The sequence below is a fragment of the Stenella coeruleoalba genome, assembly GCF_951394435.1.
Source record: "Stenella coeruleoalba genome assembly, chromosome: 9".
NCBI lineage: Eukaryota > Metazoa > Chordata > Mammalia > Artiodactyla > Delphinidae > Stenella > Stenella coeruleoalba.
In genome coordinates this window covers 93,355,906-93,367,492 of record NC_137155.1, presented here as the reverse complement: position 1 = coordinate 93,367,492, position 11,587 = coordinate 93,355,906, and the positions used below count along the sequence as shown (strand labels likewise).

At 41.8% G+C, this 11,587-nt stretch overlaps 1 long non-coding RNA gene across 2 annotated transcripts; it reads right to left on the bottom strand.

Annotated features, from left to right (window-relative positions):
* Window positions 1-574: 574 nt before the first annotated feature.
* LOC307191836 lies at window positions 575-9,925 on the bottom strand. Of its 2 annotated transcripts, none has more exons than XR_013829859.1 (5): window positions 9,724-9,925; window positions 8,197-8,430; window positions 7,883-8,093; window positions 7,632-7,783; window positions 575-642 (listed from the first exon to the last, which is right to left on the bottom strand). It is a non-coding gene; the product is annotated as an uncharacterized lncRNA (long non-coding RNA). The 2 variants fall into 2 exon arrangements; XR_013829860.1 differs by having other exon boundaries at window positions 7,883-8,072.
* Window positions 9,926-11,587: the final 1,662 nt, after the last annotated feature.

The following is an 11,587-nucleotide window of genomic DNA, read 5'->3' as shown; positions in this document are numbered from 1 at the left end:
ACTGGTCAAAGATGCAGCTGTCAGCAACACTACTTCCTGTCTCTGGCTTCATCATGGAGGGTAGGGTGGGTCATGACAACAGGGGTGTTGGTGGTGGCCTCACAGCTGGATCTCCACAGGCTCCTATTCTACCAAAAGGAGGGTACATCATGGTCATAAATGTTACTCTGCCTCGGGCAGGACACTTATGTTTGTTTCCCAGGAGTCTTATGGGAAAATCCATTAAGGATTTAAAAAAAATTTTTTGGGCTGCTCCACGGGCATGTAGGATCTTAGTTCCCTGACCAGGGATTGAACCAGTGCCCCCTGCATTGGAAGCGCGGAGTCTTAACCACTGGACCACCAGGGAAGTCCCAACGATTATTTTTGTCTTATTTAAAATGTTAAAGGATAACTTTCTTTCTAATCTACTAATGAAGCAAAATTGTAAGCAAACCAGATCCCTGAAGAAACTATTGGCGGATGAGGGCGTGTATCTTTAATAAAAGGCTGCAAAGAACCTGAGTTACCGTTCTTTAGATCACGGTCATAGGCTGTTAGTACCTGTGTTCCTTTTTGTAAAATGTAAAAATCACCATAGAGCTTTGCCTGGCGGGCCAGTTGAAGATTTTCATGTGCACTCTGAGATAGAAGGAGAAGAATCTGGGGAAATAAAAAAGACACGGTAACGCCGAAGGGAGAGAATTCAGCGGGGAGGAGTCGGGTGATGAGTTCCGCCTCAACATCTGCAACTAGATGTAACCTGTGTCACCTCCTGGTCAAGAAGCTTAATAGGCAGATGTACTTCATCTATGATCTCTTTTCTTTTTACTGACTTGATATAAATGAGTAGAAGGGTCTTGGAAATCACACTTTTTAAAAGGCAGATGAAAAAAATAACAACTCCATGGTCTCTGAAATATTCCTGCGAGAGGTGATTGCCATCAACCAGGAATACCCATTTAGGACTTTAATGGGTATTAGAGTTTGCTTGTTACAGCCATGACGGTTACCCTGGTATCCTCTGGCGGTTTATGAAATCAGAGGTTGTTCATGTGGATGCAACAGTCCAAGGATCAGAGAAGGCAGCTATCTGATTTTTAGCAGACAGAACAGTGGTTTGAGTGGGACATACTTGAAAACTAACATGTGAGCCACTGTTCCAGGGTTCTTCCCATTATGTGTATGTCGCAGGGAAGGCAGGAAAAGAAAGCATTGAATAACCCAAAACATGGCTGCCTCGGTCCTTGCTTCCATCGCTGGTCATGAAGTCTAAATGAACAGTCATTGCACCCTTCTTATACGCACCCCATCCTGCACCAGATTCCACTTTCCCTTTACCCTCCACCAGCATCTTAGCAAGACAGAGTTCTTTTTTGTTGGATGAATCACACCTTCATTCCCAGAGGATCTGAGCCTGGGGGGTCCTGGCTTCACTGGGATGCTACAGTTTTCATTATCTAGGAATACTGGACAGAGGAACACTACAAGGCATCCCAGGGGATGCTCTGGGTTCTAGGCATAGCCTTGCTCGACACCATTATGCAACAGCTCCCAGACTTCCCTTCGGTCACAGGGATCATTCACTCAAGTTAACATAGGGACAACTTTATGAATATATGTCAAAAACATGTACCCTTTATTGCTAAACTTTTCCCCACATGCTTTTTATCTTTTTTATGTGTTTGATTTTTTTTTGGGGGGGGGTCTAATTTTTGCAGCTTTTCTCCTGAAATTTTCATTTAAGTAATAGTTTTTTACTTCCAGTGACTCTCTCGTTGATTTTTTCATTTTATCCTTTTGTTAATCAGTGAGTACAACATATCCTCAAACTTTTCTGAAAAGAAAAAAGAGACTTAGAATTCAGTTAAGGTCCCTGTCTTTGCCCTTGATGGAAGAAATGTTCACATATTAAGGTACGGGGAAGTCATTCTGGCTTACACATAATTTGGCTTGAACATCATGCTAACTAAAACAGCCTGTCTTATGGCCTGTCAAACATACATCGTACATCTGCTTTAACCATTAAAGGAAAGAGTGTCGCTCATCCAGTTATGCAGAGCGTTAAGTTGCAGTTCACTGCAGTCACCCACGACAGTGTGCCTTGAGGGGCATTCAGGCTGGGAAGAACAGAATGGAGTGTCTATTATTTGGATTTACAGGCTCTGGCTCCTACAAAGTTAAGATGCATATCTAAGGAAGAATCTCAGTGACCTCCGATTCTTGCATCTTCCCATACAAAGCAAAACACTAAAATCATTAACTTGAGACCTTTGTGATCATCAGTAATCTTTCACAGAGATGTATGCTTGACTACGGGTATTCCCCAGCTGAAAGAATTCAAGTGTATACTGGCTCTTCTCCTACCTCTTTGGAACCGTCCCCTCAAAGCTACTGAGAGGCTGTTTCCCAGACTATAGTCCTCAGTTTAGACTGAATAAAACTCTCTTTTATTCTTATTATAGATTGTTTATTTGTGTCAACAGCCTGAACTATCTCTGTTTCCTCTGGAGTCAATATTCCGTTTTATTTGGTCTTTTCCTTTATATTACTACATAAGGAAGAGTAATTAATAATACCTGTTATAACAATCCCCCAATTCTTAGTGCTTTAACCCTGCAGGAGTTGTGGGTTGTTTGTCTTGCTTAGTTTTCTCTTCACCTAAAGGCCAGTGCGTATCTTTCTGGCCAGGAGGCTCACCTGTACAGCTATTCTATGAGGGGTGACCCTGAGATCCAGGACATGGCTAACCAAAGCTTCTCACCGTTGCCACAACAGGTGAGGTGGAAGAGCACATGTGGGAGATCCCGCGTTTGGGGCCAAGCCTGGAAACGGCATATGTTTCTATTCACATTCCACTATTCAGAACTAGCTGTCTGGCTGCATCTAGATGCAAGGGGTGTGTGAAATGTAATTTTCCTGGACTCCCAAGAGGTTACTAAAATGGTTTGATGAATCTGTAGCATTGTCTTTGCCACAGCTGTTTTTCTTGAAAAACCAAATGTCTACTGATACTCAGTGGTCCAATCATGTTCATGAAATAAACATAAATTGCCTATAACTGACTACGTTTCCTCTGATAGTGTGGCCTCTCTCCTGCATGAGAAGACTGCACACGCTCTGTGTGGGTGTGGTGTGTGGACTGCCAGGCTTTAAGGTAAGCGAGCTGGCAACCTCTTCTAGAAGCCATTGCCCCTCGTAGGTTGACAGTTTAATTCCTCTGAAAGGTATTTTTCCAGCTTCACGTTATAGACATTTTCCTTAAACACATTCATACGTGCAGAGGTCAGAAAGGAGGGGCTCTGACTCAGCAGCCATTGAACATGTAGTTCTTAAACCCATTGTCTTGCATTAAGTTCTTTCTCACGCTCTGACTACATGCCTGTGGGTGTAAGGAACGCTGTCCACAGCTGCTGTAGCCCTGCCTCAGCTGCTGCTTTCTCCTTGAGCGGTGCTGAGCCGTGTCTCTACTCACTCTCATTCATATATCAATTTGGCTGGAGCCATCTTTGATCTTTCAGAAACTCATAAAATCTTGCTTTGCTAGTATTTTCCTTCCAGTGTTCAGCAATCATACTAATTTCTTCACCTTTATGCTCTTTACCAAAACTTATATTTCAATAGTTTGTTGCCTTTTTTGGGGGGACCAAAGGGAGATAAATGATTTTCTTCAAACTATCATCTTGAACTAAAAGCTCTGTGTTTTTCACTTTGCAATAAATGATTTTTCCATGCCTATATAACTATTTTCTGTATCATTAAATAGTCTCCTAAAACAAGTTATGATATGTGAAAAATATTTCATTTTATAGAATACTTTATAGTATACAGGGATACTTCCTGTGAATTGTATCCCTCCCCTTTGAAGTCCCAAACAACTTTCTCTGGTCGAATATTTAACTTATTTCAGTATTGTTTTTGACAATTATAAATAACCCTGCAATTGACATTCCTGTACCTGGGATGTTAAATGTCTGATGATTTTCTTAGATCAAATTCCTTGAAGTGGACTCACTGACCCAAAGATCTTTTGCTTTTTGATGACTTTATGTATGTATACCAAATTGCCCTACTGAAATACCATACTGTCTTATAAGCCCATCAGCAGTAGGTCTTATCATTTAAAAAAATATTTGCCAATTTATTTTTACCGCTAGCACTTACTAACTGGGTGCCTTCATTTCCTCAACTGTAAGATATGGTCTAGGTATTAGAGTCTTGTAAAGGTTAAACAGATACTTCATACATGCCTATCACAATCTAAATATGCAGTAAATTTTGTTTAAAAAATAATGAATTATTAAGAAAATAAAAGAATCAGCTGCCTGCCTCTCAAAATCCTTATGAGGATTAAATGAGATAATATACGTAAAAATACACAGAAGTCACTGACGGGGAGTGGATAATGTGACCCCCCAATATGCCACTTTGCCACGTGGATTGTTTTGGGCTGATGACAATCAAGGCCTAACAGACTCAGGAAGAGGTGTTTTGGTTTGTTTGTTTGACACCTCCCTTAAATGCCTAAAAGAATTTAGATAGAGGGCCTCTACCAGGAAGAGAGCTAATACCAGAGATAACTTTTTATATCAGAAAGACTTAGCTGCAGGGCATGGCAAACATCTGCCCTTCCCATCTTCCTGTGAACTGTATCCCTCCCCTTGGAAGTCCCCAAACCCCTCCCCCCTTCACCTTTGCTCAGGATGGCATATAAACCTCAGTTGCCTTACTGTCTTAGAGCCTCTTATCTTTGGGGTTCCTGTATGTATGAAATTTATTTTTCTTTCTCCTGTGAATCTGTCTAATGCCAGTTTAATTGCTGGACCAGCCAAAGAACCGAGAATAGAAGAAGGGAAAAGATTTCCTCCCCTTCACGGTATACATGGAGTATTTAAATGGTAAGTATTATTGTTCTCTCTCCTTCTAATCCAGGCCTCTTGAATGCAAGGGTAATCTAAATCCCCAGGCCCTAGCTAGGACACAGGGAAAACAAGCGCATCACGTGGAGAGCTTTGGGCAGGTGGTCTGATTGACCCATTACTGAAGATGATCAGAGACCAACAGAGGATTGGCCTTGGGGAATTTATTTCCCCTGGCCCAAGCATTCAGATTTCCTTTTAATTACAGACTTATTGGAACATCTGTGTGTGAGCAATTTATCCACAAGACTGTCATCATCTGCTCCCTGTACACCACCCCTGTGGCTAAGTGATTTTCTGCTCAGCCCCATTCCCACCGAGTCTTTATATGAATACAACCCAGGTACGGAGAGGACACATTTCTGGTTCCCTCAAGAGCTCTGGGGGTTTTGATAACAAGTTGGCAGGAAGGAAGGGACAGAGCTTTGAAAAAAATAAAGAAGAAAGACCGAGCTTAATAAACATTGTGGGTATTTAAAGGGATAACCATGAATATGGAAAGGTGAATATTACAATTATTAGAAAGTTAGGTCCAATATATACACTACCAAACGTAAGGTAGATAGCTAGTGGGAAGCAGCCGCATAGCACAGGGAGATCAGCTCGGTGCTTTGTGACCGCCTGGAGGGGTGGGATAGGGAGGGTGGGAGGGAGGGAGATGCAAGAGGGAAGAGATACGGGAACATATGTATATGTATAACTGATTCACTTAGTTATAAAGCAGAAACTAACACACCATTGTAAAGCAATTATACTCCAATAAAGATGTAAAAATAAATAAATAAATAAAATAAAATCACCCCCAGGAAAAAAAAGAAAGAAAGTTAGGTCCAGAAATTATAGGACAAAGAGAACTTGGGTTGAACAAGTGAAACGATTGTCCAGAGGTGCCTCTGCCTTGACTCTTTCTATAGATTTAGGATCTTTGGGATGAAATGCTGGCTACACAGAATATTTTATATTAGGAGCCTTGTTTTCTTCTCCCTCTGTTCTTTTCCCTCTGTTCTTCCTGTCCTGGAGTACACCCTCATCTGTTAAAAGCAGCCATTGTTTCACATCAACGTTCAGCTCTATAATACATTTGATTATGAATAATTGTCACTAGACCTACTCAAGCAGTCCTTGTGTCCTACATCTGTGCCCTGAAATCAACTCTGAGCACGGTCCATGTGTTGTCTTACGAAGTCAGTGAGCGAGGCAAGTGTCTAAAACAAGGATGTCCTGTCTGAGTCTATATCAATCAGGTTATGCATTCTTCTGCTGGTAAGAGATGTTAAATAATCATGGCTTTAAAAACACCCAGTCTTTAAAAATTTGCATAAAAGGAGCCCAGAGTGAGGCAGTCTAGAGCTGGTAAAAAGGCTTTGAGGTGATTTTGGGCAAGACAGAATTTTCTCTTTCACATAAAAGCATGAATGTAAGTAGTGCAGGGCGGTTGTAGACGCTGCATGGTGATCTAGGACCCAGAAGGACTTTTGGCTTTGTACTTCCTAGGGTACTGATAACCCAGGATTGAGTGAAAGACATCCCGCTGAGGTACCAAGAAGCAGAACAGAGGAAGGGAGAAAGAATGGACACACTGATTTCCTTTCAGGACTTTTAGTGAAAGCCACACACAGCACTGGACCTTACATAACATGGCTTCTCTCTTGGGTGCGCGTGTGTGTGTTTTCCGTATGGTGACACAGCCTTCTACTGTAGAGCTTGCCTCAGCTACTTCACCAAGGACCTGAGGGATGGTTTGGAGGAGAACTGGAGGAGGGAGACCCTATCACTAATATCTTACTGATTGCTTTATTCATCCATTAGCAGGACCACACCTCACCTTAACTTCTTACTTTTCAAAATCCTTAGGGAAGGACGGAGCTTTACTTCTCCAAAGACCACACCCTAGCAATGCAGGAATGCCTAGGTTACTCTAAACGTTCACTTTGCTTCCATCAGGCATTGGGTCATATCAAATGTCCTATTTATGTCTTTATGGGTAGAGAGGTATTACAAGTAAATATACTTCCAATACAGACAGATATTTTAATGAGTAAGGCTTCACAGACATACTCAGATACAATGCCCATTGTTTTTTTTACCACTGTGATCAAATGAAGTAATGACATCTTTAGGAGACTTCTAGCTTAAGGAAAAAAAAAAAGTGGAGGAAGGTTCTTTATCAAAGTGCATATCCCTAGGCCCTTTCTGAGCCCTGAGTAGATCTGCTACTGACTGCGTCTTATGCCTCATTAAATCAGCTGGTAGTCCTCAGACAATGTTCCTAGAAATTTTGTTTTTTTCCTTGGTGTAACCTTCACTGTATGTTTTTTCCTAAATTCCACATACGCACATAGTGGATATCTTCTATCTAGATTTGTGTGTGTGTATATATATGTGTATATGTGTGTTTGCTTGTCTTGTTTTATTATAACCAGCTCTTCAAGCAATTTGTTTCTCTTGCTATGTTCTTAGAATCTTGTTTTATTTCTAGAATCATAGACTCTACAATCATTCAAAGAGTAGGCGTGTATGCACTTAATAACATTTTTTGAATGAACTGCATTTGCAGAGATATAAGGTCATCGAATCCAATCTTTCATCCACTGGCTGTAGGAGGTTCTGAGGGTATCTCCTGACCATCCAGCCTAGCGGGGAGCATGTTATCTACAACAACGTCCGGCACAGAGTACGCACTCAATAACGTTTGTTACAATTATCATTATCTTTGTACTTGATTAAACTTACCTTGGAAATCTTTTCTTTCTCATATTCCTTGATCCCGTCACAACTTTTCCTGTGAGCATATCTGGCTTTGCTTAGAGGCCCTTGTTTCGCAGAATCACCTGGGAATCCTGAAATTCTCAGTTTCTGTGAAATCCCCATTGTCTTTCAAATATCTGAAATGTATATGTTAACAGAAAACCCAATTTTGTGGTTCTTTTGTCTCCTCAACACTCTTGTGAAGAGGAAAATTTAAAAGAAATTTCATCTCTTGCCTCCGATCCTAGCGTTTTCTTGTTTCTCTCTCCGTGGGGGAAGCAACATCAACCACTCGCATTGCCATGGTTCTTCACCACCACGACGAGCTTCGGGAGACAGACTGCCTGGCTGGGTCTCTTGTCTCAACTACTTGCTAATCTTGTGACCGTGGGCAGAATCATCAAACTCATCTGTGCCTGGGCTTATCTGCAGAGAGGGGGCTGATAGCTGCAGCATAGGGTGTTTGTCAGGATCAAGCTGTTTCAACACTATGAACAGCACGCAAGGAAGAGTAAGCACTGATGGATATTAGGGAGGGAGAAATGCATACCTCTCTGCACAGCAGCGACGTGAATCTGCTGCCCTCACTCTATGCTGGGGATTAACGTAGTACAGACAGTGAAACACAGGAGCTTTGCAGTCGGTCAGCTTTGCGGTAGGTGGAGCCCAGGTGTCGCCGGTGTGGTGTGAGCTGGGGCACGTGACTTAGTCCCTCCAAGCCTCAGTGCCCTCATTTGTTAACTGGGACAAATCCCAACCACCTGTCAGGATGGTGGAGCTATACCTTAAGGGTGATAAGATGTGAAAACAACTTGATTACACCTGGACACAGCAAATCTCAAAATATGTTATCCGTTAGAAAAAAGAAATTGCCCATTCCTTATATCTCTTTAGTCCACTAATTTTTAAAACTTGTTTGGGGAATTTCTTTATCATTTATTTTCAACTGGCACATGAATTTTACTGTTATTTTTATAAGACACTTTTTAAAGTGACTCTTTACTTTCCTGAAACTTTTCCAAACGGCTTGTCTCAACCTCCCTCAGTAAAAGATAACACGGTTATAATCTAGTACATACCTTTGAACACAGCAAGATTCTAAAGGGAGATCTCAATGAAGTTTTCTCACATCCTCTCACATCCACTGCTCTTTGTAATGTCATCAAAAATAGAGATATGGGAACATATGTATACGTATAACTGATTCACTTTGTTATAAAGCAGAAACTAACACACCATTGTAAAGCAATTATACCCCAATAAAGATGTTAAAAAAAATAAAAAAACATACCTGACCGGTCAAATAATTGTTGCTACTAATATGACTCATTACAAGTCTTGCATTTGGAATCTTAGGGTGTGTGTGTGAAAGAAAGCGTGTGTGTGCGTGTGCGTGGTCTCTCCCCTCCTGAACTTGATTTTCCCGCTTTGAGACACCTTGCTCCAGGAATGACGGCAAGGAGACACCCTGGTTCTCATTATGACTTTCCCTGAATGGCTCTGCTTTTCGCTCCCTTCCCCAACTGTCTCCGTATCCCAATGAACCACACCCAGAGCTCAGGGCAGCACCCTTTCTCCTTGGCTGCTTTGACTTCGTTCTTATTAGCCACCCCGCTGGTAGCACCCAGTCTCGTCCGCGATGTGTTCATATTATGCAGTTGGTGTCTGCTCTGTTGCACATACTGTTTTTTTCCCTTAACGTTTTTCTAGATTCACAGCTTTGCCTATCGAGTCCTCCTCTTTCAATACTGTTCCTCCTACTTTTCTCTCCCACTGAGAGCTCCCCCAAACCAGCATTATAAGAGGTAGGGGGTGGGTGGGACTGACCTTACTTTGGGCCATTTCTACCACCCTTCCTCTGCTCCTCGTTATTTTAAGTCTTTCCCTTTTATGTCCACAGCCCTCCTGAAATCTATAGCTTAGCAACCTCTGCTGACCCATTTGAACATCCAAAGATGATTCAGTAACTGATTCATGTCCTGGCATTCATTAATGAGCACAGTCTATCTGTTGAGTGACCCCCCAAGAGCTTAGACCTCACACCACTTGGGCCAAACACTGAGTGTCTTCATCTTACCAGACAGTTCTTTCTCAACATGTTTTCTGTCAGCATTTCCATGTTCCACGTATTCCTCTCCCTCTCCTGGATCGTTCACTCACGCCATTCCTTCTCTGACTTTCACGTATTTATCCCTCACTGGGCATCCAGACTTCCTGTCAACCTGAAGTACTCAGGCACCTTTTTTGATGTTGTTCTCAATAGGTTATTTATTATGACCTGAAGAAAAAAAAGATGGAGTTTGAGCCTAATGACTGTAATCCACTTAGTTACCTGCTCAAAAGTTTAGTGAGAGTTGGGCTCCTTCAGTTGTACTCAATACACATCACACAAATACATCTACCTCAAAAATACAACACTGACGATCAAACGAAGGCTTTCTCGACACTTCCCTCTCCTGCTTTATTTTCCCACAAATAACCATTATTATCAATCCGGTGTGCGTTTTTCCAGCCCTTTTTCTCTCTATACATTTGAATCTCTTATCAAAATACGCTACACGCATGTCTAGTAGGTACCCGGTTACAACTGGTTGGATGAATGCACATGTAGATGTGTGTGTGTGTGTGTACACGAATCAACTGCTTTGCACATGGGACTGTCAATGTGTTTTGATAGAAGTCGTATTGCTTCATACATATTATTTGGCAGCCTTCTTTTTTTACTTAACAGCGTATCTTGGGAATATTTCCACCACATATTGCTCTATTTTGTTCAGCAATACTGCTGCATAGCATAGTATGTTATAGATATTTATTTGTCCATTACTATACTGATGGGTATTTACGTTTTTCCTATAGTTTGCCATTTATAAACAATGCTATCACATAAATCCTGACAGAATTTTCTGCCTACTTGTACATATATTTTTATGGAATTTTTTCTTTGAATTGTTGAGTAACATGTTATGTGCATTTTTAATAAACGTTGCCAAATGGCCTTCCACAAAGACTGAGCTTACCTTCCAGCTGTGCGGGAGAGTCTGTATTTCCCCACATGCTCCCCAGCGTCGGATATTATCGATTCTTTTAAGTTTGCCAATCTGATGGGTGAAATGGTGTTTTACTTAAAAAAATTCACGTTTCACTGAACTTTAGTTAGATTAAGCATTTTTCATTATGTTTATTGGCCTTCTTCACTGCAAATCTATCCTTTAGACATTTCTAATTCTTTTTCTCCTGGTTTAGAGGAAGAGATCCCCCTCTCTTCGTGCCCCAGGATTAATTTCCTCAGGCTTCCCTTGTTTCTCAATTAACTTCTCTCTTTAGCATCTTCAATTTTCCCGTCTTCACAGATTTACTCCTCTTGGCTTTCAAACATAATCAGATACATTATCTTGGGATAAGACTTTATTCAACTGTATCGTTCTCTTGAACTCTTGCCTTGTTCTCTGCACCCCTGTGCTCGACAGATGAATGCTTCACATCTGCTCCTCTAATCAATGATACCAGTGAGTTCACTCAGTCCTAATTTGGTTGACCTTGTTATGTCCTTTTAAATCCCATTGCCATCTCTCTCTCTCTTTTTTTTTAATTTATCTTACTTGGTTGTGCCGGGTCTTAGTTATGACAGGCGGGTTACTTTAGTTGCAGCTCGCAGGCTCCTTAGTTGCAGCAGGCGGGCTCCTGAGTTGTGGCAGGCAGCCTCCTTAGTTGTGGCAGGCAGGTTCCTTAGTTGAGGCTAGCTGGCTCCTTAATTGTGGCAGGTGGGCTCCTTTAGTTGCAGCTCGTGGGCTTCTTAGCTGCAGCTAGCTGGCTCCTTTGTTGTGGCAGGCGGGCTGCTTTAGTTGTGGCTCATGGGCTCCTTAGTTGCAGCATGCGAACTCTTAGTTGCAGCATGCATATGGGATCTAGTTCCCTGACCAGGGATCGAACGCGGGCCC